Genomic DNA, 5,612 nt, shown 5'->3' on the forward strand with positions numbered 1-5,612 from the left:
TTTTTCAGATTCTTTTCCCTTATAGCTTATTACAAAATATTGAGTATACTTCCCTGTGCTATATAGTAGGTCCTTGTTCATTTCCTATTTTATATATAAAAGTGTGTATATGTTAATACCAACCTCCTAATTTTATCCCCCTCCCCTTTCCCCTTTGGTAACCATAAGTTTGTTTTCTATGTCTGTGGGTCTATTTCTGTTTTGTAAATAACTTCATTTGCATCATTTTTTTTAGACTCCACATATAAGCAATATGATATTCATCTTTGTCTGGCTTACTTAGTATGATAATTTCTAGGTCCATCCATGTTGCTGCAAATGGCATTATTTCATTCTTTTTTATGGCTGAGTAGTATTCCGTTGTATATTTGTGCCACATCTTCTTTATCCATTTGTCTGTCAATAGACATTTAGGTTGCTTCCATGTCTTGGCTATTGTAAATAGTGCTGCTATGAACATTGAGGTGCATGTATCTTTTCTTGAAACTACCTCCAGCTTCTTTTTCTTTAATTTTATTTATTTTATTTTTATGGCTGCATCGGGTCTTATCTGTGGCACACGGGATCTTCGTTGTGGTGCACGGGCTTCTCTCTAGTTGCGACATGAGGGTTTTCTCTTCTCTAGTTGAGGTGCGTGAGCTCAGTAGTTGTGGCGTGCAGGATTCGTTTCCCCACAGCATGTGGGATCTCAGTGCCCTGACTAGGGCTTGAACCCCTGTCCCCTGCATTGGAAAGCGGATTCTTTACCACTGGACCACCAGGGAAGCCCCTCCCTCCAGCTTCAATAGCACATCATTAGCATTTCTTGAGTTTAAGTTTTTCCACAAGTACAAATTCTTCTATATTCTTAACTCACCAAAAGTAAAAAGCTGTACCTATTAAGGTATTTTTCGGTAAAGCTCAATCTAGATGCATACCTTAACAATTTTTTGCTGGCATTATGCTAAGTGACATGAGTCAGACAAAGAAAGACGAATACTGTATGATATCACTTATGTGTGGAATCTTAAAAAGCCAAACTCATAGAAACAGTGAATAGAACAGAGGTTATCAGGGGCTAGGGGTTTGGGGTGGGGGAAATGGGGAGGTGTTGGTCAAAGAGTACAAACTTCCAGTTATAAGATGAGTAAGTTCTGGAGATCTAATGTACAGCTTGATGATTATAGTTAATAATACTGTATTATATACTTGAAAGTTGCTAAGGAAGGAGATCTTAAATGTTCTCACCACGAAAAAGAAATGGTAATTATGTGATGGAGGTATTAGCTAAGGCTATGGTGGTCATCACTTTGCAATATATAAGCATATCAAATCAATAGGTTGCATACCTTAAACTTACATAATGTTATATGTCAATCATATCTCAATAAAGTGGGAAAAATTTTTCTTTCCATAATCTTACATTTGTATATTTTCACTATTAAATCATAAAAGTAAATTGCTCCATAAAGCTAATTGGGTTGTGTACATCCATTGATGCTGTATATGTGGACTTCACATGAATTTCTTCTCAAATTGCTGTCGCAATACACAGCTGTTACCATAGCTTTATAATAAATCTCGATATCTGTGAGGACCTGTCCTTCCTCAGAACTGTGTTAGTGATTCTGAGCCCTTTGCTCTTCCATATGAATTTTAGGAGCATCTTATCAAGTTTCTTGAAATATCCTGTTGGGATTTTGATTGGTATGACATTAGCTGTACAGATTTATTTGAAAGAACTGACATATTTATGATATTGAGTCTTTCTATTTAGGACCATAGCATAACTTTCCATGGTAAATTAAATACGGCCACAAATTATTTGCAGCTCCTTCTATTAAGAGGTGGAGTCTGTTCTGCCACCTCTTGAATCTGGGCTGGTTCTGTTCTCTGATTTATCCGATAGAATGTGGAGGAAGTAACATCTTGCCAGTTTCCCAGCTTGGGACACATAAAGTGATATGGTGTCTCCCTTCATTCTCTTGGAATGCTGCCTTGAGACCACCATACCATAATGAAGCCCAGGACAAACGGGCATATGGAAAGAGAGACCCAGCTGTCCCAGCTAAGTTCAGCACCCTGCCAGATGACCTGCCAGCTGAATGCAGCTGTGTGTATGAGCCCAAGTGAAAGCAGCAGAGAACTGCTCAGCCAACCCAGAGAACTGCACAAAATGGTCTTGATTTAAGCTGTTAAGTTTGGGGTGTTTTATTCCACAACAAAGGCCAGTTGAAAGAGAAACTAGTATCTAAAAATGAGGTGCTGGGCTTCCCTGGTGGCACAGTGGTTAAGAGTCCGCCTGCCGATGCAGGGGACATGGGTTCGTGCCCCGGTCCGGGAGGATCCCACATGCCGTGGAGCGCCTGGGCCCGTGAGCCATGGCCGCTGAGCCTGCGCGTACAGAGCCTGTGCTCCGCAACGGGAGAGGCAACAAGAGTGAGAGGCCCGCGTACCGCAAAAAAAAAAAATAATTAAAAAATAATTTAAAAATAAATAAAATAAAAATGAGGTGCTGCTCTAATAAAAACTGAATACATGTGTCATGGCCTTGAGACTGGGTAGTAGATAGAGGCTGGAAGGGTAGCAAGGAGACTATTAGTAGAAGTTGGAAAATTAGTGAAGAAACTACTATTGAAGTCTGGAAGGATGGTAAACCATGTATTGTGCTAGTGAAAAAGTTGGCAAGGGGCTTCCCTGGTGGCGCAGTGGTTGAGAGTCCGCCTGCCGATGCAGGGGACATGGGTTCACGCCCTGGTCCGGGAGGATCCCACATGCCGTGGAGCGGCTGGGCCCGTGAGGATCCCACATGCCGTGGAGCGGCTGGGCCCGTGAGCCATGGCTGCTGAGCCTGCGCGTCCGGACCCTGTGCTCTGCAACAGGAGAGGCCACAACAGTGAGAGGCCCACGTACCGCAAAAAAAAAAAAAAAAAGTTGGCAAAACTGTTACCAACACCACATGAAGCAGAAGAACCACTTGGCCAACCCATAGAATCATGAGAAATATTGAATTGTTGTTTCATTAAGACAATAAGTTTTGGGGTGGTTTATACAATAAATAGTTGAAAGACTAATGAGCTTGTGGATCTGATTGTTATGGACTGAATTGTGTCCCCTCAAAAATGTATATATTTAAGAATGGGATACAGAAAAGCCATCTATACTTGTAAACAAGTTTGTCAACTTTGCTGTAGAGTGATCAGGTGCGAGCAATAGGCATCATCTCAGCGAACCCACAAAAGCCAAAATGTGGAGATCTTTTCTCTAGGACCGTTCAATTTCTCCAGGGAGAAATCTCTAATTTCTTGACTACTTGGTAGATATCTTGCTGCAGGCATTCTCAGAGAGAATGAGTTGGGGTGGGGTTAAGAGGAATAATAACCATTTTCCTTCTTGATCACCCTACACAAAGAAGGCAAAATGACAAACCCTGATAACAGACCCAGATTTCCCAATTATCATTTCAGTGCCTCATTTGAAAATATAAGCATAACAAGAATCACCAGACATCTGTTTTTCCATCAGTTCTGTTTTCAGCCCTGCATCTCATTTTTGTCCACCAATGTACGTCCAGTTTTTGATCCCAGAATTCTCTAGGGTTCTATGAGTCAAATCTTCCTTCTTGTCCCAATTTTCCTTTGGGAACCCTTAAAGCTATGACTTTCTCTGCCTTTCCAAATCTCATCTATCTTGTTTCATCAACTGATGGCCCTTTTACCTTTTATTTCATTATTTGGGTCTACATATTTTTCATTCATTAACTGTAACTATAGAGACATCTCAAGACAGATAAAAAATTATAAACAAGTGTGATCAAATCTTTTTTTTTTTTTTTTTTTTTTTGCGGTACGCGGGCCTCTCACTGTTGTGGCCTCTCCCATTGTGGAGCACAGGCTCCGGACACGCAGGCTCAGCGGCCATGGCTCACGGGCCCAGCTGCTCCGCAGCACGCGGGATCTTCCCGGACCGGGACACGAACCCGTGTCCCCTGCATCAGCAGGCGAACTCTCAACCACTGCGCTACCAGGGAAGTCCAATCAAATCTTTTTAATGAAAAATATGTGGACACAGTAAGATCTTTTCTACAGAGAGTCAAAAGCATTTTAAGACTATGGTAAAATCAAAGAGAAATGCTTTACAATAATGTAAGAAAGCAATTTTCTTGATGAAGTCATATATGCTAAGTTATTTCTTTTAATTAAAAAATTTTTTTTAATTTATTTATTTTGGCTGCATTGGGTCTTCGTTGCTGCGCACGGGCTTTCTCTTGTTGCAGCGAGCGGGGGCTACTCTTCATTGTGGTGTGCGGGCTTCTCATTGCGGTGGCTTCTCTTGTTGCAGAGCACAGGCTCTAGGCACGTGGGCTTCGGTAGTTGTGGCTCACGGGCTTAGTTGCTCCATGGCATGTGGGCTCTTCTTGGACCAGGGATAGAACCTGTGTCCCCTGCATTGGCAGGCAGATTCTTATCCACTGCACCACCAGGGAAGCCCATGCTAAGTTATTAATTCTGACTTCACCACCTGCTAGTCATATGATTTGGGGCAAATTATTAGATCTAGCAGAATCTCAGTTTCCTCCTTTCTAAAATGAGATTAATAATACCTTAATTATTATTGAGTTATGAGCACATACAATGTGCTTAATAAATATATTTCATTTTTTGCTTTGAAATTATTAACAAAAATGGAAATTAGTGAAATGCTCATCAAGACTGGTCAAACAGGGAATTCTCTGGTGGTTCAGTGGTTAGGACTCCACGCTTCCACTGCAGGGGGCCCAGGTTTGATACCTGGTTGGGGAATCAAGATCCCACATGTTGCGCAGCCTGGCCAAAACAACAACAACAACAACAACAACAACAACTGGGAGTAGGTTGGTGATCATTTTGCTTAGTGACATTGTACTAAGAAATCTATTTTCTCTCTTGAGAATCCTCTGTAATCATAGCTAATGAATGAAAATATGTAAACCCAAACGATGAGATAAAAGGTAGACAAGCCATTAGTTAATGAAAACTAGATAGAGGAATGCTAATTAACTTCGAAAGGCAAAGGAAAGCATAGCTTTGGAGTATTTGTGAAACCATAGATCTTCCTAGAAAAATGTATGTGTGCCAAACATTTTGCAATCAATTTTAAGGGTTTCACAGGCCCCTGAATCCTATCCACTTATTCCTAGTAGAAAAAGTCATCAACCTGAAATAGGACACATGACTTGCTAAATATTTATACTGATACAAAGCACCAAAATGTCAGTCAGAGCTTTGCCAAGTGGGACATAATTTTGAATCACGTACTGTGATTAGTCTTTAGTATTAACAAAAGGGAAAGCAGCCTGGCATACCATTAGGCTTTAAGTAAAATGCAAGGAATACGTACTCTCATTCTCAGGATCACATTAAACTGTCATCTAGAACTTATAACTGAAGGCACAGTGGATTTCTCAACATAAAATAAACAAATCTACGGCATCTGAATTTTTTAACAAATCCTTAGAGACATCCATCACAAGACTGAGACATTTCCTGAAATTGTACTCATGCATACATTGGAAACAGTCCTTGATACAGTAACCTGGTAAGTTCCACTAGTTCAGAGCTGACTATTTTGCCCTGCCTCTTTCCCCTGAGTGG

This window comes from Lipotes vexillifer, unplaced genomic scaffold (genome assembly GCF_000442215.2).
Source record: "Lipotes vexillifer unplaced genomic scaffold, Lipotes_vexillifer_v1.1 scaffold896, whole genome shotgun sequence".
In the NCBI taxonomy this organism is placed as follows: Eukaryota; Metazoa; Chordata; class Mammalia; order Artiodactyla; family Lipotidae; genus Lipotes; species Lipotes vexillifer.